Source organism: Coregonus clupeaformis, chromosome 24 (genome assembly GCF_020615455.1).
Source record: "Coregonus clupeaformis isolate EN_2021a chromosome 24, ASM2061545v1, whole genome shotgun sequence".
In the NCBI taxonomy this organism is placed as follows: Eukaryota; Metazoa; Chordata; class Actinopteri; order Salmoniformes; family Salmonidae; genus Coregonus; species Coregonus clupeaformis.
Window position 1 is genome coordinate 56,105,535 of NC_059215.1, and position 24,914 is coordinate 56,130,448.

The window sequence follows — 24,914 nt, forward strand, 5'->3', positions numbered from 1 at the left end:
CCAACAGAATCGGTCATATGAACACCGAAAAGCATTGAGACATTATTTTACTGTAATAGATGAGAACTTAACCTTTTTCACATTCTGAGAAATAATAATCCAGGTAGACACTTGATTTCAACATCTAACCAAAGTGAACAGGCTATGTCGTTCAAACATTTGAAGATGGACAGGAGGGTGTATTCATAAAAGTTCAACTGTTCTACCTTGTTAGCAAGCAAATAGATCCAAGTTGGCTAGACTTTAAATGTAAAGATTAGCTGGCTACTCACTAGCACGTGGGCTTCTGTTTATGAGACTGTTTATGAGACCTGTGGTAATTTTCTATAATGCCTGCTACCAGAAGTTGGTCATTATTAGTGGATGTGTAATGTGCATGTTTCTGGTTAAATTTGTAACAAAAACAACATTCTCATAGACTTGTGATAATTGCAAAAAAGCAAGTAAAATTTTGATAAAATAATTACATTATTAGTGGTTGTGGAAGGCTTAAATTTAGTCTAGGTATAATTTTACAAGCCCTGAATTCATTAGATTATACATAACTGTTTGAAATGCAGTGTATTGACGATTAATTGTGCAACAAAGCTTATTTATATAAATATATATATATATATTTTTTTTTCATTTAGCAGATGCTCTTATCCAGAGCAACTTACAGGAGCAATTAGGGTTAAGTGCCTTGCTTAAGGGCACATCGGCAGATTTTTCACCTAGTCGGCTCGGGGATTAGAACCAGCGACCTTTCGGTTACTGGCACAATGCACAACTGGCACAACGCTCTTACCCCCTAAGCTATATATATATATATATATATATATATATATATATATGTGAAAAATCTAGATATGATTTTTAGGCCATATCGCCCAGCTCTAGACCCAAGCATAAGGGGAGATTTGCCACCCTCACCCAGTACCCACCCTCACCCTCACCCAGTACCCATGGCACTCTGGGCATGACCCGTGGGAGGATACATCTATTATTATTATTTATTATTATTATAGGATAAATCTGAATGCGACAAGCCTGCCACTCAAGATCTTTGACCAATGCCCCTTCTACATACTCACTGTTTGGGAAAACAGGCAATGCATATTTTGAGAAGTTGTGTGACCTAAACAGATCATTCCTTAAATGCTTTGCATCCAAGGTTTCTATGCTTCATTTCAGGACCTTTTTTGGCTAGAGGGAAGATCTCAACTGCAAGGTCTGTTTAGCTGCTATCTCGGCCTGTCATACAAGCCTTGGCACTTACACAGTAGGGTAACAAGCGCTTATGTCGTTGAAGGATGCACGTCGCTAACGTCTAGTCTCCAAGCCTTTAGCCTCATCACTGGGACCTGTCTATTGTGCTTGAGGCTTCCTCATGGCAGCCTCTTGAGCCACTGGAAAGCGTGAAGATGTAATCCTTCTCCTTCTAAACCACTTTACCGTCTGCACTACGCCTTGATACCAAGCCCCGCCTTTATGCCTAAAGTGAGCGGCAATGTGTTGTCGCACCCTAGAGCTTGTGGTTCCACCCACCACTCTCCCCATTTACGGAAGAGCGTCTCCAACGTTTGTGTCCAGTATGCATCTTGCGCATTTGCATGGATGAAGCGAGAGTATTGTGGCAACAACCTCTGCATTTTTTGGCCAACTCCCAGCAAAGGGGGACTCCTACCTTGTTAACGGCTATCCCTTGGGATAATGGAGGCTATTGTACTGGAAAATATAATAGCAAAGGTTACAGTCTGGAAGGGCTCGTTCCATCAGAGGTATGGCTACCTCTTGGGATACCTCTTGAGGATACCTCCCGTAAGGAGATGCCCAAGAGGTAGCCCAAGAGGTAGCCTGACGTTTATGAGGTCTTTACCAACTGGATGTCACTGCACCTTCATTGGTGCATACTTCCTCAGTGTTGGAGCCTCTGATGGGTGATGCTATTGGGACAAACTACCCTGGCTTTGGAGAGCATGTCTGCGATACGGGAGTTGGTCATATCCTATAGTGACACATCGAAACGAGTATTAGAAATAGAATTTAGGATTACTTGTTTAACCCCGGTTCTCTGAGACTATGAGCGAGATGTGTGTCACCTCATTTCCCTGCTCGCAAGAGCGCAAGGAAGAGAGGCATGCTTGAGAATGACCAGTGGATGGGCGAGTGGCACCTTATAGGGAGGAGAGGGGCTCACCTCATTCACGACTCGACCTGTCTGTGTCCAACAGACGCTCTGTGATTGGATACTTCGAGCCAGTGATCCGCCCGGAGCGAATCCCATAGTGACACATCTCACTCATATTCTCATAGAAACAGGGTTACGCAAGTAACCCTACATTTTCTTCTGTGGCAGGTTAATTACCTGGCACTGTCTATTTGACGATGAGGCAACAACTTCCCCACCGAGTATCAAAATGAGATCACCTCTCTCTCTCTTTCTCTCTGTGTGTGTGTGTGTGTGTGTGTGTGTGTGACTGGGGTGATGAACTGGAAAAGAACAGGTGGGTGTAGTCCCTGCAGCCCCTATCTCATCATATCATATTCTGCTTGTCATTAATCACACTAAACAAATTCAACACAAATTAAGACAATGCACACATGAGAGTTCAAACCACACAGCACGCTATAAATAAAAATAAATACATCTAGAGTTTGGCAGTTTTTCCCTTAAAGCTGCAATATCTAACTTTTTGGGTGACCTGATGAAATTCACATAGAAATGTACCTTTTAGATCTGTCATTCTCATTGAAAGCAAGTCTAAGAAGCTGTATATCTGTTCTATGTGCGCTATTTATATGCTTCCCGGTCTTAAGTTTCGTTTTTGCATCTTTTACTTTTGGTTTTGTACACCAGCTTCAAACAGCTGAAAATATAATATTTTGGTTATGGAAATTATTCGATTTGATTTATTAGGGTCCCCATTAGCCAACGATAATGGCAACAGCTAGTCTTACTGGGATCTGACAGATAACGAAAAATACATTACAGACAAAAGACTACAATTGACATACATTTAAAAACGTTAACATGTAGTTTGTGTGTGTGTGTGTGTGTGTGTGTGTGTGTGTGCATTGATCACTAACACATACATGTCAGTACATACACACAACAATTAGGTCACATGGGGGAGAGGCATTGTGCCGTGAGGTGTTGCTTTATTAGTTTTTTTAAAACCAGGTTTGCTGTTCACTTGTGCCGTATAAGATGGAAGGGAGTTTCATGGACTCATGGCTCTGTATAATATTGTACGTTTCCTTGAATTTGTTCTGGACCTGGGGACTGTGAAAAGACCCCTGGTGGGGTAAGTGTGTTTGTCAGTGTTGTGTGTCAGTTAACTATGCAAACAATTAGGAATTTCCAACACAATGTTTCTTATAAAAACAAGAAGTGACGCAGTCAGTCTTTCCTCAACTCTTAACCAAGAGAGACTAGCATGCATAGTATTAATATTAGCCCTCTGATTACAATGAAGAGAAAGACGTGCCGCTCTGTTTCTATGCCAGCTGAAGATTAACTAGGTCTTTCTTTACAGCACTTGACTATATGACTGGACAAAAATCAATATAAGATTAAACTAGAGCCTGCAGGACTTGCTTTGTGGAGTGTGGTAGCAAAAAAGCAGAGCATCTCTTTATTACGGACAGACCTCGCCCCATATTTGCAACCACTGAATCTATATGTTTTGACCATGACAGTTTACAATTTAAGTTAACACCAAGTAATTTCCTCAACTTGTTCAACAGCCACACCATTCAATAGCAGATTCAGCTGAGGTCTAGAACTAGAAATACAATTCTCTTACTTTTAGAGATGTTCAGGACCAGTTTATTACTGGCCCCCATTCCAAAACAGACTGCAACTCTTTGTTAAGGGCTTCAGTGACTTCATTAGCTGGGGTTGCTGACATGTATATGGTTGAATCATCAGCATACATGGACACACATCATTTGTTTAATGCCAGTGGCAGATTATTGGTAAAAATAGAAAAGAGTAGAGGGCCTAGAGACCTGCCCTGCAGTACACCACACTTTACATGTTTGACATTAGAGAAGTTTCTATTAAAGAAAACCCTCTAAGTTCTATTAGATAGATAGCTCTGAATCCACGATATGGCAGAGGTTGAAAATACATTTTCTCAACAACAGGTTATGGTCAATAATATCAAAGTCTGCAATGAAGTCTAACAGTACAGCTCCCACAATCTTATTTCTTTCTTTCTTTTTTGTGTGTCATTTTTACCCCCTTTTTCTCCCCAATTTCATGATTACGATCTTGTCTCATCACTGCAACTCCCCAACGGGCTCGGTAGAAGCAAAGGTCGAGCCATGCTTCCTCCGAAACATGACCCGCCAAGCCGCGCTTCTTTACACCCGCCCGCTTAACCCAGAAGCCAGCTGCACCAATGTGTCGGAGGAAACACCCTTCAACTGATGACCCCGTGTAGCTCAGTTGGTAGGCCTGAGGACAAATACTTTCCTCTAAGCTCAAATTAAAGATATGAGAGATAGGAGTGGCTATAGAGTTAGCTACCATCCTCAGTAGCTTTCCATCTAAGTTGTCAATGCCAGGAGGTTTGTCATTATTGATTGATAACAATAATCTTTCCACCTCTCCCACACTAACTTTACAAAATTCAAACTAGCAATGCTTTTCTTTCATTATTTGTTTTTTATGCATGAATACGATGGCTCACTGTTTGTTGTTGGCATTTCCTGCTTAAGTTTGCCACTTTGCCAATAAAGTAAAATAATTGGCAACATCAAATGTTTTGTGATGAATAAGCCATCTGATTCGATGAACGAAGGAGTTGAATTTGTCTTTCTGCCCATAATTTCATTTAAAGTACTCCAGTGTTTTTTTCCATCATTCTTTATATCATTGAGCTTGGGTTCATAATACAGTTTATTTTTCTTTTTGTTGAGTTTAGTCACATAATTTCTCAATTTGCAGTAAGTCAGCCAGTAAGATTTGCAGCCAGACTTATTAGCCACTCCTTTTGCCCCATCACTTTCAACCATACAGTTTTTCAATTCCTCATCAACCCATGGAGCCTTAACAGTTCTAACAGTCAGTTTCTTAACAGGTGCAAGTTTATCAATAATTGGAAGAAGCAATTTCATAAATTCGTCAAGTGCAGCGTCTGGATGCTCCTTATTAATCACATCAGACTAACAAATATTTTAAACATCGTCCACATAAGAGTAACAGCATAATCCTTTGTATGATCTCTTATACATTATTTTAGGCCCAGGAACTTTGGCTTTCGTGGATATAGCCACTATATTGTGATCACTGCATCCAATGGGTACGGATACAGCTTTAGATCTATACATGTGGATGATCTTGTTCCTGTAGTGTTTGTAAACACCCTGGTAGGTTAATTAATATCCTGAACCAGATCCTCAAAAAGTTATACAGCTGCACCATCAAGAGCATCCTGACTGGTTGCATCACCGCCTGGTATGGCAACTGCTCAGCCTCCCACCGCAAGGCACTACAGAGGGTAGTGCGTACGGCCCAGTACATCACTGGGACCAAGCTTCCTGCCATCCAGGACCTCTATACCAGGCGGTGTCAGAGGAAGTCCCTAAAAATTGCCAAAGACTCCAGCCACCCTAGTCATAGACTGTTCTCTCTGCTACTGCACGGCAAGCGGTACCGGAGCGCCAATTCTAGGTCCAAAAGGCTTCTTAACAGCTTCTACCTCCAAGCCATAAGACTCCTGAACAGCTAACCATATGGCTACCCGGACTATTTGCATTTCTTAACACTTATTTTTTCTTAAAACTGCATTGTTGGTTAAGGGCTTGTAAGTAAGCATTTCACTGTAAGGTCTACACCTGTTGTTTTCGGCGCATGTGACAAATACAATTTGATTTGATTTGATTACAGGCACTGGTTACAGTGAGAAGCTTTCTCTTGAGCTGACAGCTTGATGAAAACCAGTCAATATTCAGGTCCCCAAGAAAGTAGACCTCTCTGTTTACATCACATACACTATTTCACAGCGGGTTAGATGGTATGATCCTCTACACTATACTTGCTTGTTTTGTCACATAAACTGAAATTAGGCTAACTATTAGATGTCTAGCAACCAGGAAATGCTAGAATAAGAACTTGCTAGAATAAGAACAGTAGCTAGCGTTTCACACTGGTGTTTCATTAGGGGTTGAAAGCTTCTTTATGTGACTGTCTCTTCTACATAAAACAAACCCACGCAACACACACCTAACACAAGTGGCTTATAACACACACAACACCCATAACACACAGACTTGCACACACACAACAAATTCCTTCAGAAGAGCTGCCATCCAACTTCCAAGCTGAAGAGTGTCTCAGTGTACGATGCAGTCACAGGCCTCCAGACAGATACACAGCAGCTGTCACACTGACTCCCAACAGCTTCTCTCACTATATCACTTCTTCGCACAGCTGGCGTTTTTCTTCAGACATCCGAGTTAAGGGCCTCACGCATGTGCACCCACCCACCCACACACACATAAACACACACACAGCCTGGAGCAGTAATCATAGGAGTCACTCCATAGTGGGCCTCTTGTGGGGACCAGTGACAACCGTTCATCACACAGCCACACAGGGATAGAGAAGGAGAGAAGGTGACGTAGATTTCCATCTCTTGAAACACCAACCTACACAGCAGTGTTCCAGTGGGAATGCAGAGAGAGCCAAGGAATAACACAGACACACACACACAGCTCAGCATGGCCTAAGGGCAGCAAATTAGGGTTATATTAGGTTCATAATTCCTGTGTTTGTGTGTGTGTGTGTATGTGCGTCTGTGCATGGGCAGCTGTGTGTGTATAAATTGTGAGAGGGAGGGAGTGTGTGACAGCTCTCAGGTGTTGTATTCTGATCACGTAAGAGATGGGGTGTTTATAGCTGGTGTAAACTGAAACAGACTATTCCAGTATTCCCCTGTTCCACATCAGTCCCACACTGCCAAGGTGATAACCCACCATAATCTTATACCAATACATTTATAGAAGCTTTATAAAAATGACACGTACAAATTAGTGGTGTTCGGGTCAGCTGTATGTTCACCAGCACTCACCCGCAATTGCTAATAACCCATCCGCAAGTGCCCGACTATACTGTATGTGATAAGGGACTGTACGTTATTTATAATGAGGGATACTTGGAGAAAATCGGATCTCTCTGAAATGGAAATGGATGGCCCTCCCTTCAGTAAAATATATTTTTACCCGACCCTCCCTGAATGCTTGAAAAAAAAACGTGACCCTCCCCTATACCCAAAATAATAATAAAAACATAAAGTGGATAGAAGAGAACATGTCTACCGTTTACCCTCACTCCTAGGACAGACCAGAGCCTTAGATATGCAGTTTTAGAAACTGTTCTTCATTTTGTAAGCATTACATGGCAAAGTAGCCAGAAGGTTGTGGATTCGCAGACCACCGGTGACAAGGGTAGGGATGAAAATATTTCCATTAGAATAAATAATCTTATGTCGGTCTGAGAAAAACTTGCTTTTATAATCGCATTTCATGCAATTCTATGTCATATTTGTCACGATCGTCTAATGAGGAGGACCAAGGCGCAGCGTTGAAAGTGAACATAGTATTTATTAGACTGATCACACGATCAAAATAACTGACGAAAACGTGATGTCTCTGGTTACATAAACAAACCAAAATGAGAACAAGAAACCACAAACCACAAAGTGCAAGACAAACAGTTAAATATGGCTCCCAATCAGAGACACCCAGCTGACACTCGTTGCCTCTGATTGGGAGTCACTCAGCCCAACATAGAAAATTAAACATAGACTTACACACCCTGGCTCAACATAACATAGTCCCCAGAGCCAGGGCGTGACAGTACCCCCCCCCAAAGGCGCGGACTCCGGCCGCGCCAAACAACCACAACAGGGGAGGGACCGGGTGGGCACTCCGCCTCGGCGGCGGATCCGGCTCCGGACATGACCCAGGCACGGGTTGTGCTGGACTGACGACGCACACCCCTGGCTTGATGCGTGGAGGAGGAACGGGCCGGACCGGGCTGACGAAGCGCACCCCTGAGTTGGTGCGGGGAGCAGGAATGAGCCGGACCGGGCTGACGATGCACACCACTGACCCGGTGCGGGGAGCTTGGACGGGCCGGACCGGGCTGGCGACGCGCACCACAGACTTGGTGCGGAGAACAGGAACGGGCCGGACAGGGCTGACGACGCACACCACTGGCTTGGTGCGGGAATCTTGGATGGGCCGGACTGGGCTGGCGACGCGCACCACAGACTTGGTGCGGAGAGCAGGAACGGGCCGGGCTGGGCTGTCGACGCACACCGTAGGCTTTGTGCGTGGAGCAGGGACAGGCCGGGCTGGGCTGTCGACGCACACCACTGACTTGGTGGGAATGGCAGGAACAGGCCGGGCTGGGCCGACGACGCGCACCACTGACTTGGTGGGAATGGCAGGAACAGGCCGGGCCGGGCTGACGACGCGCACCACTGACTTGGTGGGAATGGCAGGAACAGGCCGGGCTGGGCTGACGACGCGCACCACTGACTTGGTGGGAATGGCAGGAACAGGCCGGACCGTACTGGGGACACACACCACTGGCCCCACGCAGGGATCAGGAACGGGCCGGACCGGACTGGTAACACACCCCAGTACCTCTCGCCGTGCCTCCACACTTTCCCTCTCCTCTGTGCCCAGTGGCCCCCCTAACCTGGCGGCCCTCTCTGCCAACGCTTTGCACCGCTCTAACCCGTACACCTGCTGGCCCGACGTCGTGAGCCCCCCCCCTAAAAATTTCCTGGGGGTCTCTCCTCCCTCTTGCCAGACTCGCAATCATCTCCTCCCACGTCCATCCTCTCTCCTCGTCCCGCTGCTTGATCCAGTCGAGGTTGCCACGGAGATCTGCCAGCGATGGCTCCTGAACACGCTGCTTGGTCTGGTTAAGGTGGTTTCTTCTGTCACGATCGTCTAATGAGGAGGACCAAGGCGCAGCGTTGAAAGTGAACATAGTATTTATTAGACTGATCACACGATCAAAATAACTGACGAAAACGTGATGTCTCTGGTTACATAAACAAACCAAAATGAGAACAAGAAACCACAAACCACAAAGTGCAAGACAAACAGTTAAATATGGCTCCCAATCAGAGACACCCAGCTGACACTCGTTGCCTCTGATTGGGAGTCACTCAGCCCAACATAGAAAATTAAACATAGACTTACACACCCTGGCTCAACATAACATAGTCCCCAGAGCCAGGGCGTGACAATATTACATGACTGGAGACAATCAACATCTTTTTTAATACCACAACAGAGCACGATAACGAATGACTATACCTACATGTACATATTACCCCAATTACCTCGACTAACCGGTGCCGCCGCACATTGACTCTGTACCGGTACCCCCTGTATATACCCTCGCTACTGTTATTTTACTGTTATTTTACTGCTTTTATTTTCTACTTATCTATTGTTTACTTAACACTTATTTTTCTTAAAACTGCATTGTTGGTTAAGGGCTTGTAAGTAAGCATTTGATTGTAAGGTTTACACCTTTTGTTTTCGCCGCATGTGACAAATACCATTATATTTTATTTTATTTTATTTTGATTTGCAGCACCGGACACGTTTTGATTTCTATACAGGATATTGTTAAAAAAGAGGATAGTCTAAGTTTGGAACACTGCTAAAGTTGTCTATCAACTGTAAATATTGAGCGCAACAGAACCAGTTACAACTGAAGTATCTGACCATCAATGAATTTGAGAAAAAGCCACTAATTGTTTAACATAGCAGCCGCATATCATCAGGTAGGCCTATGTGCACTTGTAAAAAAAAATTGCAGGGGAAAACTATAATTTTCTAATTTATTCTTTTTCATTCCATTATATTGTTGTTACAAAATAGATATGTGTTGACTGTGATTAGGGCATGGGAATATAAGAACATCTGCTAGGCTAAATAAACAAATTAGGCATGCATAGCTCACCACATGATCCTCAAACAAAAGACTGGCAAAACTCGTGTTTCTAAAAGTGAATTCAAAGGCACTGTATAATAATAAAGCATGTTTAGTTTCAATGCAGTATTAGCCTTATATTTAGCTAATGAATAATGGGTTATGCATAATAAGCTAATAAAATAACTTACATGTATAGCCTCTGTCTCTTGTGCAATACGCACCTGTGCTCCGCTGGCCTCTCCTTAAAAAATGCTCCTTAGCTCTTGGAGTCCCAGGAAAAGCTAGACGAGAATAGCTTGCTGGATTTTTTGTTGCATTTCTTATACTAATAGACTATTCGAAGAGGGATGCAAGCTCTTGTTTGCTGAATGTTAAATACAGCAGCTAATAGAACTCACGGGTAGTTTGAAAGAAGAGCGAACGTGCAATGGCGGTAGGCTATAGCATTTATTTATTCAGACATATAACCATTCAATCTTCCTGAAGAGAAGTGAAAGCTGTCTGCATCTTATTCTAGTGCGATATTATTCAAGCATGTCATTACAATGATGAAGATAAGGACAACGAAACATATTTCATTGAACTGTTGAAAGTCAGGAAGGAATGATGCAACAATAGAGAGAAAAAGAGGAGGTAGGCTAATAACATTAGGGGAAATATTATGAAAGGTATATATGCGTCAGCCTACTAATTATACAAATATAAAATATTATATTTCAAAATTAAAATAAAATTTGTTAGCCTAGAATTGTAACTTTGTAGGCTGCATGTCCTGCACCAGCATCACATGTTCTCTCCCAGCTTCAAGATTTGAACAAGGTACGTAATTCCAGTCCATATAATACAGTCTAATAAAATAGTACAGTAATACAGTCCACACTCAAAAAGATTAGCCTACTGGAGCTAGTTTCAATTATTTACCCAAGAGAGAATAGCTACATCTATGGGCTTTTATGTTTTTCTGTCATGCGTAATGTGCGGTAGCCTATATATATCATAGGCTATGTATTGGATAATGGTACAATCATTTGGGCTTTTTGGGGCTTGGGCTCATAAAATGTATTTAATATATGGCTCATAAAATGTATTTAATGTATGGCTCATAAAATGTATTTAATGTATGGCTCATCAGGCTCAGTTAGCATCAGGCTTGAATGTTCATGCTGATCAAAGCTCTAATCAAATCCAGACATATTTATAAGCTTTTGAATGACACTTCCAGTTTTGGTGGGAAATACCGGGTTACCTGGGAGAAAATTGATTTATTCTCAAGATGGAACATTTGTAAAATACTGGGAAAATATTCAACCCTAATGGTGACTGAAGGAATTGGCTGACAAAATCTATGGATAGTAGACTATAATTTAGTCTGTCAAACAGGTAGGTCTACCTCTTATTTTCTTGAATAGGAAGAAATAGGCTCCAACACAAAGACCTGTTGTTGTTAATAGCCTAAAGTCAATTTTAAAATGAAGACTGTTTAAATGAATTAGGCCTTCTCGAATTAGCCTACTTTCAGCTTCCATGCACTGTCCATCTCCGCGGCTGCCACTTCTAAGTTATGTAAATTACTCAAATATGACTTATTGGGAGGTCAATAACTCTGATAAATAGCTTCATTATGGGCAACGAAACATATTGTTTTGATTAAAAATCAATTATAGCCGTAGCAAAGCTTACCTCCAGTCCTCCTTCTCACCTTCATGCTCTCCCTCTCAAACTGAACAGGACATGTCCGCGCACACAGATATTACATTTTTTTTAACAAATTGACTTGCTTCCTGAAGTGCCACCATACTCAGCACAGTCATTGGTTAGGCAGTACAAAAAGGTTTACATCAGCAAGAGCAGGGCAGGCCGGGGCTCATGATTGGGAACGCCTATCCATTGCCGTGTGTAATGCAGTGTAGCCTAGTTTTATATACACCATCCAAGCAGCGCAAAAACTTGGGAAAGATGTACATTTTCTTGGAAATATAACTTCGCCCTGTGATTCTCTGAGCATGCTCTTCGTATAGCCTAGGTCTATAGCCTATAGTATAGGCTATGGATAATTTTATTGAGACCACACTAGGCGCACTTGATATTGTACGACCAGCAGAGAATCAGGGATGATGGGCATCATCGGGCACACAGGAGATACAATAATAAGCAACTAATTCTCAAACCCTGAGCAATATGACATTTAATCAATTACAAATTACATCACCCTCCCCTGGACTAAATTTAAAAAAGACTAAACCCTCCCCCTGACTGAAATTGAAAAAGCATTACCCTCCCCCATTTTCGTCCGGGTAACTATTGTGTACATTTCGATCTCCCCCTAAAGTGAAAAACTGAGGTCCACACCCGAACCTAACCAGAAAATGCGCTGTAGGCTACATTCAGAGATGGGGTAAAACATTTTTTACAGGGGGTGCAGGATTTTTTTTGCCTGATTTAGTTATGTCTGCTTATAATTTTCGACATTTTGGTAGGCTATTTGTTAGTCAACTTGTCTATAATTATATAGATAAATGCAGCTTCTTTTCTGTCATTATATGTTGCCCTAGAAGACTAAATAAACCCTTGCTCCCCAGAATAATATCATAAATCGCTAGAATGAATGCTTCAATCTAGTTGACATCCGTAAAGTTGCTTCTTTCTCGAAGCAAAGACGTTTAGGGACCGGGGAGAAAATGCAATAACTGTGCAAAATTTCCAAATTAGTTTGACCAGTTGTAAGGAAATAGAAAGCTGTGAAAACGACCCAACATGTTTCTGATATGATTTCAGTTTGGCTTGGATGCATATTTAATGTGTTTGAAATACTATCAGCTTTTATGATGCTGATAAAGAAAGCACCTCTACAGACGGTATCTAACTGGGCATTTGCATTCTCTAAAGGTGCTGAAAGAAATAAATCATATTTCTCCACTCCTGTTCCCGAGTCAAATTTGGTGTATAATTTTACTGCCAGAAAGGCTTAATTCTGCAGGACTTAATATTAAGGCTATGTGAAAGGTTATAGACCTACAGTCAGTGTCCAGATTTCAGTTTCCATTTAACCCATCTGAACAGTAGGCTACAGTTCCCTTGATGTGCCATAGGCCTATTTGAAGTCCCTGTCTTGTGACTGCCGAATTTGTATAGTGCATCACTGCTATCATCCTCTTTTATCACTTTGAATTGAACACCAACATTGTCATTTTTGCCTCTGTGGATCGGCGATAACTTTTTTGCCCGTTCCCAAAAGTATTTGGCGATTGGCGTGCAGGTCATTTGGTGAGCATTCAGTTAGGCCATAAAGCTTTGGCTTACGCATTAATGCCAGATAGCCTAAATGATGAAAGAAAAACCTCAATGTAGCCTACATTTACATTTTAGTCATTTAGCAGACACTCTTATCCAGAGCGACTTACAGGAGCAATTAGGGTTAAGTGCCTTGCTCAAGGGCACATCGACAGATTTTTCACCTAGTCGGCTTGGGGATTAGAACCAGCGACCTTTCGATTACTGGCACAACACTCTTAACCACTAAGCTACCTGCCGCCCAGCCTACAAATATCAATTGCACAAGAAATACATTTAGGGATTTTTAAAGTATTGTTTTCTCTTTATTTAACCTGCCCGCCACTAGGGCTGTGGCGGTCATGACATTTTGTCATCCGGTTATTGTCAAGCAAAAAACTGCCGGTCTCACGGTAATTTACCATTAATTAACATAAACACATTTAGCATCTCCTGGCGTCCACGCATAGCCTACAAGCCACTGATGCAGACCTTTGGAACATCTACATTTAAAAAAGTCTAATAAATCCATGTAATATAGCCTACACCATTATTTATTTTAGACAGGTCTAAAGAAACATGATATGAAGAAAATGTAGTCTATTTCAGAAGAACAGAATAGCATACTCTGAGTTGTCCTTATGTTAGGCCCTGATCTGGCTATGCCATATGGCTGTGGGCTACACTACTTCATTTAGCAAACAACATTTGCTTAAAATTCCATGGCATTATTTTATATTATTTTATAGTATGAAGAATACAATTGAACATAGCTGAATAAAATAGAAAGGATATTTTCTCCAAATTATTTGAGGGAGTGCGCACATGTGGCTATTCTGTGTTGAGCAGTTAACAAAGAAACAGGTACTCCTATATACTTGATTTAGTGTTATTTACAGTGCATTAGGAATGTATTCAGACCCCTTGACTTTTTCAACATTTTGTTACGTTACAGCCTTATTCTAAAATGGATTAAATAGTTTTTTTTCCCTAATCAATCTACACACAATACCCCATAATGACAAAGTAAAAACAGGTTTTTAGATTTTTTTGCAAATTTATAAAACATAAAACACTGAGATATCACATCAACATAAGTATTCAGACCCTTTACTCAGTACTTTGTTGAAGCACCTTTTCGCAGCGATTACAGCCTTGAGTCTTCTTGGGTATGACGCTACAAGCTTGGCACACCTGTATTTGGGGAGTTTCTCCCATTCTTCTCTACAGATCTTCTCAAGCTCTGTCAGGTTGGATGGGATATTTTCAGGTATCTCCAGAGATGTTCGATCGGGTTCAAGTCCGAGCTCTGGCTGGGCCACTCAAGGACATTCAGAGACTTGTCCCGAAGCCACTCCTGTGTTATCTTGGCTGTGTGCTTAGGGTCATTGTCCTGTTGGAAGGTGAACCGTCGCCCCAGTCTAAGATCCTGAGCTCCCTGGAGCAGGTTTTCATCATTGATCTCTCTGTACTTTGCTCCATTCATCTTTCTCTCGTTCCTGACTAGTCTCCCAGTCCCTGCCGCTGAAAAACATCCCCACAGCACCATGCTTCACCGTAGGGATGGTGCCAGGTTTCCTCCAGACGTGACGCTTGGCATTCAGGCCAAATAGTTCAATCTTGGTTTCATCAGACCAGATAATCTTGTTTCTCATGGTCTGAGAATCCTTTTGGTGCTTTTTGGCAAAATCCAAAGCAGGCTGTCATGTGCCTTTTACTGAGGAGTGGCTTCCGTCTGGCCACTCTACCATAAAGGCCTGATTGGTGGAGTGTTGCAGAGATGGTTGTCCTTCTGGACGGTTCTCCCATCTCCACAGAGGAACTCTGAAGCTCTGTCAGAGTGACCATCGGGTTCTTGGTCACCTCCCTGACCAAGGCCCTTCTCCCCGATTGCTCAGTTTGGCCGGGCGGCCAGCTCTAGGAAGAGTCTTGGTGGTTCCAAACTTCTTCCATTTAAGAATGATGGAGGCCACTGTGTTCTTGGGGACCTTCAATGCTGCAGAAATATTTTGGTACCCTTCCCCAGATCTGTGCCTCGACACAATCCTATCTCGGAGCTCTACGGACAATTCCTTCGACCTCATGGCTTGGTTTTTGCTCTGACATGCACTGTCAACTGTAGGACCTTATATAGACAGGTGTGACTTTCCAAATCATGTCCAATCAATTGAATTTACCACAGGTGGACTCAAGGATGATCAATGGAAATAGGATGCACTTGAGCTCAATTTCATCCCCTTTGTGTGGCCATAATGCCCCCTAAAAAATCAAAAAAATCCATGCCCTTTTCAGCCAGTGGCCGTTGTGCCCTTGGGCTGAATATAATTATTATAATTCCCTTCTCCTGGTTGCGTGCTCCCTCAGATGGGCTCTTTCTCACAGGCTACAAGTGAAGACAGACACATCGGGGATGCAATTGCGCGCGTCCTAATCCAATTCCAAGGTGCATAAAGATATTGGAAAAACTGTCCACATGTACTTTTCGTCAGCCAACAAGATGAGTAGGCCTAACTAACAGCAAAAGCACTAGCCTATGTCAATCTACTATCCCCCATAGTACAAAAGTTGACCTATTCTGTGTGAGAAATAAATATTTGAAACATAGTTGTGGGTATAAGCGCGAATGTGCCATTAGCAGGAAAACCCCATTCTCAAAAGTGACCGCAAATGTGATTATGCATGTATTGTTTTTATTATAAAGGTGCATTTCTTTGGTGAAAATTATCTTCCCCAAGCTTGAAACTCGCGCCCTGCATATGTATGCCAGTTAGGCTCTACACCCATTGTAAAGCGGATTAATGTGTTCAATTTTAAGAAGTTATTTGGCCACTTTTGTTGTGATCCAAACCTTATCAAAACATATAGGCCTATGGGTTAGGCTACATGAGGTGTGCGACTATGATTAGAAAAAGTCACAAAAAAAAGGCATGTGCTGTTTCTTGCCTTAAGCTGGGCATCATTCACAAGTGATAGGCTAATATTGTCACCCAACAGACTATTCTTGATTTAATATTTTCTTTACATATACTAAATAATATACAGTATGTGTGAAATGTGTTTTGATTTAGAATGGAATTTAGAATAGAATTGTCTCGAAACATGGGCAGGGGAAATAAATACATGTCATCTATGCACTTAAATAGCGAATGGAAGACACTTTTCCCATGGTTCATTTTCATGCCAGCCATGTAAACTATTCTCCTGTTGAAAAGAGAAGGAATGTGCTTAATAAGGTCACCGTAACAGCCCTACCTGCCACCCACCAACCCTTCATCGACACAATATTTAATGACCCTAAACCCGCCCGCCCTGTGGATATAACCATGGGACTGCGGGTTATGATTCAACAGTGGCGTGTATTCATGGATGCCAAGCCAGGCTTCCCCCAAACAATTATAAAGAAAAAAAGGAACAATCGTTTGTCTCTCTGTGTTTCATAATTTTCCTTCAATTTGCAAGAGGCTGAATGTATCTCACCAGAGAAAGCATCCGAGCAAGCAAAACAATGCCCCTCTGTCTCTGTATGTGTAGGTCATCTATCTGATGCTGTTTGGTCAAAAATAGTATGACATTGTTGCTGCCCGTAGCATTGAATGTAAGGGAAGCCAGCGAGCATTTGGCTTCCCTTGATAAAAAAATTACAAAATAATATACAATCAGCGTTGAGCTAAACTGAGTGAGCTCAACTTTGGATGGTCCTGTAGCATTAAAAAAAACTGTCAAGGGAAGCCAGTTTGGATTTGGCTTCACTCCTATCACATCGTATCGAGAGCATACTTCATTGACAGAAACAACTTGAATTGTTCCATCTCGTTGTGTTGTTGTCCTCTGGTGGCTAGCTAGCTAGCTAAAATTGTCCCTTTCCTAAATTAGCCATGGATGGAGATATGGATTTGGACTTCTGGTTTTACATAATTCTCCGTACTGGCCAATGATTATAACGCAGATTCTGATCCAATAACCATGCATTCATACATTGTGCCCCTGGCCTGAGAGGATGGAAGTTCAATATGTAGCTAGATGTAGAAGGCTAATGTTAACTAGCTAACGTTGCCCATGAAAGGAAGTTAGGCTAGCAACCAAGCATTTTAGCCAAGTAGCCTAGGGCAACAAAAAATTAAAGTGTGTACTGTATGACATAGTCATAGACCGTTTTGTCAATATGAAAGAGAGGAGGATGGCAAGTAGGGTGAGTCAACATGTTTTTCTACTTGCACGAACGCACGCACGCACGCAAACACACACAGAAATCAGAACCATGGACAGCCACATTATATCCAGCTTACTTTGATTGGACTAAATTGGTTTTTGTGTCTTTTAGTTGTCACTGTATTAGACTAAGCAGAGGTGATTTGATGATGGTGCTGGAATAGTGGAGGCAGCTCCTGTTGTCTTTGCGACTCGCGGTAACACTCTGTGGTTCTAAACCAATAGTTGTTCAGTAGTCCTAAAATGTCAGAAACATTAACTTGCTTGACATGCAATATGCTTTGTGGACTTCACAACACATTTTTTTCCTAGCTTGGCTTCCCCAGTGATTTTACCCATGCACTGCTACTGTGATTCAACCCACACATCACTAGTACACACACCCAAAATCCTACCCTATTCTACATGTTCCCTCACATTCCAGAGAGTGACATTTTTGTCCCTCCCTTTTCCCTCTCTTGCTTTTTCCATCTCTTCTGCCCTCCCTCTCTATCTCCTACCTACCCTGACATTTTCTCTCCCATCTCTGGAGGAGAGTCACCTTCTCATATTCATGTTTTATGTAACATATGATGTATGAAGACAGCAGGAGGACAACAGGAGTAGAGAAATAGAGAAGAAGAGAAAGAGAGGAGATGCTCAGGAGTGGAGGACAGGGGGATAGAGGTGAGGGAGCCTGTGGTGATGAACAACAATTGTGTGCTGACTGGCAATGACAGGACAATCAGTCGAGATTGGATTTATTGATCATCTATAAGAACCCCAGAGAGAGCGAGAGAGCGAGAGAGAGAGATACAGTGTACACCTTCTTTCTGTACAGTAGCGTATATCCTCCACTCTTCACCTCCCCCAGTCACATCAAACATGAAGAATATAACTGGGGAGACAACAGCACTCACTGCCCCCAGTATTGGACAGAACTCTCATCTCATTTCTCATCATAATTAACCATTCTCCTCCCAGCCTAAATATTTAATGGGCTTTCCAGGGTGACCTTGTGCAGTCCACACAAAGACAAAGGGACACCCGCTTCTATAATCTTACTTCCCTCCTCTTTAACAATATAGGAAAGAGAGAGCTGTTACCACAGTGTTGAGATACCATCTCAGTATATAGTGCGAGGGGATTCGGGTGATGGTAGAGTCAGGGCCTGGGATCCAGCATTAGATAAATAAGGATTAGACAGAGTTTCGGTCATAAAATAAAGCAGGAAGAGTAGGTTTCTGTTGTAGTCAACCTTTCCAAATGTTTCTTTCAGTTCCATTCACTGAAAGTTGGGAGATTGAGGGTAATCGGAGGGCAAATTATGTGTGTGTGTGTGTGTGTGGTGCTATTTTTTTAGGTGAGGAAGCGCATATAAAAAATAAATAAAAAGTTGTCATAATTTCTGAATCAAAGTTTGTACTGACAGATTTAGGCTATTGAATACCACTGTAGAATAGGCCTATGCATAAAATGCATCCTCCATTTGCAACGTCTGCCTATGCCCATACATATAGTCTCAATACGTTTTTCTATTTTTAATACCCTCAAACACCCAGTTAGGCATAGGCCTACCTAATTTCTAAATAGGCCATCATCACTGTCAATCGTGCGAATGATAATTATACTCTGGTTCACGGAACAATGGCTCTCTCCGGATATACTGTCCCCGTCCATACAGCCAACTGGGTTCTCAGTACATCGCGCAGACAGGAATAAAGAACTCTCCGGGAAGGAAAATGGCGGTGGTGTATGTTTCATGATTAATTACTCATGGTGTGATTGTGATAACGTACAGGAACTCAAGTCCTTTTGTTCACCCAACCTAGAATACCTCACAATCAAATGCCGACCGTATTACCTCCCAAGAGAATTATCTTCAGTTATAGTCACAGCCATGTATATTCCCCCTCAAGCCAATACCACGACGGCCCTCAAGGAACTACACTGGACTTTGTGCAAACTGGAAACCACATATCCTGAGGCCACATTTATTGTAGCTGGGGACCTTAACAAAGCAAATATGAGGAAAAAGCTACCGAGATTCTATCAACACATTGCCTGTAGTACTAGCGCTTCAAAAATCAATCGACCATTGTTACTCTCCCTTCCAGGATGGCTACAAGGCCCTCCCCCGCCCTCCCTTCGGCAAATCAGATCACGACCCCGTTCTGCTTCTCCCTTCCTATAGGCAGAAACTCAAACAGGAAGTACCCGTACTAAGGTCTATTCAACGCTGGTCTGACAAATCGGAATACATGCTTCAAGATTGTTTTGATCACGCAGAATGAATTTGTTCCGGGTTGCCTCTGAGAATAACAATGACATATACACTGACACAGTGACTGAGTTCATCAAGAAGTGTATAGGGGATATTGTACCCACTGTGACTATTAAAAATGACCTAAACCAAAAAACGTGGATAGATGGCAGCATTCGCGCAATACTGAAAGCACAAACCACCGCATTTAACCACGGTAAGGTGACTGGGAATGTGGTCGAATACAAACAGTCCAGTTATGCCCTCCGTAAGGCAATCAAACAGGCAAAACGTCAGTACAGAGTCAAAGTGGAGTCGTAATTCAACGGCTCAGACACGAGACATATGTGGCAGGGACTCCAGACAATCACGGATTACAAAGGGAAAACCAGCCACGTCGCAGACACCGACGTCTTGCTCCCGGACAAGCTAAACACCTTCTTCGCACGCTTTGAGGATAACTAAGTGCCACCGACGCGAGTCGCTCCCGAGGACTGTGGGCTCTCATTCTCCGTGGCCAACGTGAATAAGACATTTAAGCGTGTTAACCCTCGCAAGGCTGCCTGCCCAGATGGCATCCCTAGCCGTGTCCTCAGAGCATGTGAAGACCAGCTGGCTGAAGTGTTTACAGACATATTCAATCTCTCCCTATCCCAGTCTGCTGTCCCCACTTGCTTCAAGATGTCCACCATTGTTCCTGTACCCAAGAAAGCAAAGGTAACTGAACTAAATAACTATCGCCCCGTAGCACTCACTTCTGTCATCATGAAGTGCTGTGAGAGGCTAATTAAGGATCATATCACCTCTACCTGACACCCTTGACCCACTTCAATTTGCACACTACCCCAATAGATCCACAGACGATGCAATTGCCATCACACTGCACACTGCCCTATCCCATCTGGAATACCTATGTAAGAATTCTGTTAATTGACTACAGCTCAGCATTCAACACCATAGTACCCTCCAAGCTCATCATTAAGCTTGGGGTGCTGGGTCTGAACGCCGCCCTATGCAACTGGGTCCTGGACTTCCTGACGGGCTGCCCCAGGTGGTGAAGGTAGGAAACAACACCTCCACTATGCTGATCCCAACACAGGGGCCCCACAAGGGTGTGTGCTCATTCTCCTCCTGTACTCCCTGTTCACCTATGCCTGCATGGCCACACACGCCTCCAACTCAATCATCAAGTTTGCAGACGACACAACAGTAGTAGGCCTGATTACCAACAATGACGAGACAGCCTACAGGGAGGAGGTGAGGGCCCTGGCGGAGTGGTGGCAGGAAAATAACCTCTCCCTCAACAAAACGAAGGAGCTGATCATGGACTTCAGGAGACAGCAGAGGGAGCACGTCCCCATCCACATCAATGGGGCCGCAGTGGAGAAGGTGAAAAGCTTCAAGTTCCTCGGCGTATACATCACTGACAATCTGAAATGGTCCACCCACACAGACAGTGTGGTGAATAAGGCGCAACAATGCCTCTTCAACCTCAGGAGGCTGAAGAAATGTGGCTTGGCCCCTAACGCCCTCACAAACTTTTACAGATGTGCCATTGAGAGCATCCTGTCGGGCTGTATCGCCGCCTGATATGGCAACTGCACCACCCGCAACCGCAGGGCTCTCCAGAGGGTGGTGTGGTCTGTCCAACGCATCACCGGGGGCGCACTGCCTGCCCTCCAGGACACCTACAGCACCCGATGTCACAGGAATGCCAAAAAGATCATCAAGGACATCAACCACCCGAGCCATGGCATGTTCACCCCACTATCATCCAGAAGGCGAGGTCAGTACCGGTGCATCAAAGCTGGGACCAAGAGTCTGAAAAACAGCTTCTATCTCAAGGCCATCAGACTGTTCAATAGCCATCACTAGCCGGCCTCCAACCAGTACCCTGCCCTGAACTTAGTCACTGTCACTAGCCGGCTACCACCCGGTTACTCAACCCTGCATCTTAGAGGCTGCTGCCCTATGTACATAGAAATGGAATCACTGGTCACTTTAATAATGAAACACTGGTCACTTTAATAATGTTTACATACTGTTTTACTCATTTCATATGTATGTACTGTATTCTAGTCAATGCCATCCTATTCAAATATTTCTGTACATATACTATTCTATCATACGTATTCTACAGATATACTAAATATTATATCCACATATTGTCCATAATGTCTATAATGTCTATGCATCCCATCACATACACTACCGTTCAAAAGTTTGGGGTCACTTAGAAATTTCCTTGTTTTCCATGAAAACATACATGAAATGAGTTTGAATAGGAAATATAGCAAAATGCATAGGAAATGTAGTCATTGACAAAGTTAGAAATAATGATTTTTTATTGAAATAATAATTGTGTCCTTCAAACTTTGCTTTCATCAAAGAATCCTCCATTTGCAGCAATTACAGCCTTGCAGACCTTTGGCATTCTAGTTGTCAATTTGTTGAGGTAATCTGAAGAGATTTCACCCCATGCTTCCTGAAGCACCTCCCACAAGTTTGATTGGCTTGATGGGCACTTCTTACGTACCATACGGTCAAGCTGCTCCCACAACAGCTCAATAGGGTTGAGATCCGGTGACTGTGCTGGCCACTCCATTATAGACAGAATACTAGCTGACTGCTTCTTCCCTAAATAGTTATTGCATAGTTTGGAGCTGTGCTTTGGGTCATTGTCCTGTTGTAGGAGGAAATTGGCTCCAATCAAACGCCGTCCACAGGGTATGGCATGGCGTTGCAAAATGGAGTGATAGCCTTCCTACTTCAAGATCCCTTTTACCCTGTACAAATCTCCCACTTTACCACCACCAAAGCACCCCCAGACCATCACATTGCCTCCACCATGCTTGACAGATGGCATCAAGCACTCCTTCAGCATCTTTTCATTTGGTCTGCGTCTCACAAATGTTCTTCTTTGTGATCCGAACACCTCAAACTTCGATTTGTCTGTCTATAACACTTTTTTCCAATCTTCCTCTGTCCCATTGTCTGTGTTCTTTTGCCCATCTTAATCTTTTCTTTTTGTTGGCCAGTCTGAGATATGGCTTTTTCTTTGCAACTCTGCCTAGAAGGTCAGCATCCCAGAGTCACCTCTTCACTCTTCTTCTGAAACTCATCAGTCTATTCTTGTTCTGAGAAATGAAGGCTATTCCATGTGAGAAATTGCCAAGAAACTGAAGATCTCGTACAACACAGTGTACTACTCCCTTCACAGAACAGCACAAACCGGCTCTAACCAGAACTCCGGGATGCTGACCATCTAGGCAGAGTTGCAAAGAAAAAGCCATATCTCAGACTGGCCAATAAAAAGAAAAGATTAAGATGGGCAGTCTGAGATATGGCTTTTTCTTTGCAACTCTGCCTAGAAGGTCAGCATCCCTGAGTCGCCTCTTCACTGTTGACGTTGAGACTGGTGTTTTGCGGGTACTATTTAATGAAGCTGCCAGTTGAGGACCTGTGAGGCGTCTGTTTCTCAAACTAGATACTCTAATGTATTTGTCCTCTTGCTCAGTTGTGCACCGGGGCCTCCCACTCCTCTTTCTATTCTGGTTAGAGCCAGTTTACGCTGTTCTGTGAAGGGAGTAGTACACAGCGTTGTACGAGATCTTCAGTGTCTTGGCAATTTCTCGCATGGAATAGCCTTCATTTCTCAGAACAAGAATAGACTGACGAGTTTCAGAAGAAAGTTATTTGTTTCTGGACAATTTGATCCTGTAATCGAACCCACAATTGCTGATGCTCCAGATACTCAACTAGTCTCAAGAAGGCCAGTTTTATTGCTTCTTTAAACAGCACAACAGTTTTCAGCTGTGCTAACATAATTGCAAAAGGGTTTTCTAATGATTAGCCTTTTAAAATGATAAACTTGGATTAGCAAACACAACGTGCCATTGGAACACAGGACTGATGGTTGCTAATAATGGGCCTCTGTACGCCTATGAAGATATTCCATTATAATTCCATAATAATCAGCCGTTTCCAGCTACAATAGCCATTTACAACATTAACAATGTCTACACTGTATTTCTGATCAATTTGATGTTATTTTAATAGACAAAAAAAAATGCTTTTCTTTCGAAAACAAGGACATTTCTAAGTGACCCCAAACTTTTGAACGGTAGTGTATATATATATATATATATATAGAGTGGGGAAAAAAAGTATTTAGTCAGCCACCAATTGTGCAAGTTCTCCCACTTAAAAAGATGAAAGAGGCCTGTAATTGACAGACAAAATGAGAAAAAAATTCCAGAAAATCACATTGTAGGATTTTTTATGAATTTATTTGCAAATTATGGTGGAAAATAAGTATTTGGTCAATAACAAAAGTTTCTCAATACTTGGTTATATACCCTTTGTTGGCAGTGACACAGGTCAAACGTTTTCTGTAAGTCTTCACAAGGTTTTCACACACTGTTGCTGGTATTTTGGCCCATTCCTCCATGCAGATCTCCTCTAGAGCAGTGATGTTTTGGGGCTGTCGCTGGGCAACACGGACTTTCAACTCCCTCCAAAGATTTTCTATGGGGGTTGAGATCTGGAGACAGGCTAGGCCACTCCAGGACCTTGAAATGCTTCTTACGAAGCCACTCCTTCGTTGCCCGGGCGGTGTGTTTGGGATCATTGTCATGCTGAAAGACCCAGCCACGTTTCATCTTCAATGCCCTTGCTGATGGAAGGAGGTTTTCACTCAAAATCTCACGATACATGGCCCCATTCATTCTTTCCTTTACACGGATCAGTCGTCCTGGTCCCTTTGCAGAAAAACAGCCCCAAAGCATGATGTTTCCACCCCAATGCTTCACAGTAGGTATGGTGTTCTTTGGATGCAACTCAGCATTCTTTGTCCTCCAAACACGACGAGTTGAGTTTTTACCAAAAAGTTATATTTTGGTTTCATCTGACCATATGACATTCTCCCCAATCCTCTTCTGGATCATCCAAATGCACTCTAGCAAACTTCAGACGGGCCTGGACATGTACTGGCTTAAGCAGGGGGACACGTCTGGCACTGCAGGATTTGAGTCCCTGGCGGCGTAGTGTGTTACTGATGGTAGGCTTTGTTACTTTGGTCCCAGCTCTCTGCAGGTCATTCACTAGGTCCCCCGTGTGGTTCTGCGATTTTTGCTCACCGTTCTTGTGATCATTTTGACCCCACGGGGTGAGATCTTGCGTGGAGCCCCAGATCGAGGGAGATTATCAGTGGTCTTGTATGTCTTCCATTTCCTAATA

General features: G+C 43.0%; 1 protein-coding gene across 1 annotated transcript in view; it reads right to left on the reverse strand.

Moving 5' to 3' along the window:
* The window catches only part of LOC121538615 (sodium/potassium-transporting ATPase subunit beta-1-interacting protein 4-like), a 56,035-nt gene that overhangs the window by 22,017 nt on the left and 9,104 nt on the right, over positions 1–24,914 (reverse strand). The gene's annotated exons all lie outside the window — the stretch shown is intronic.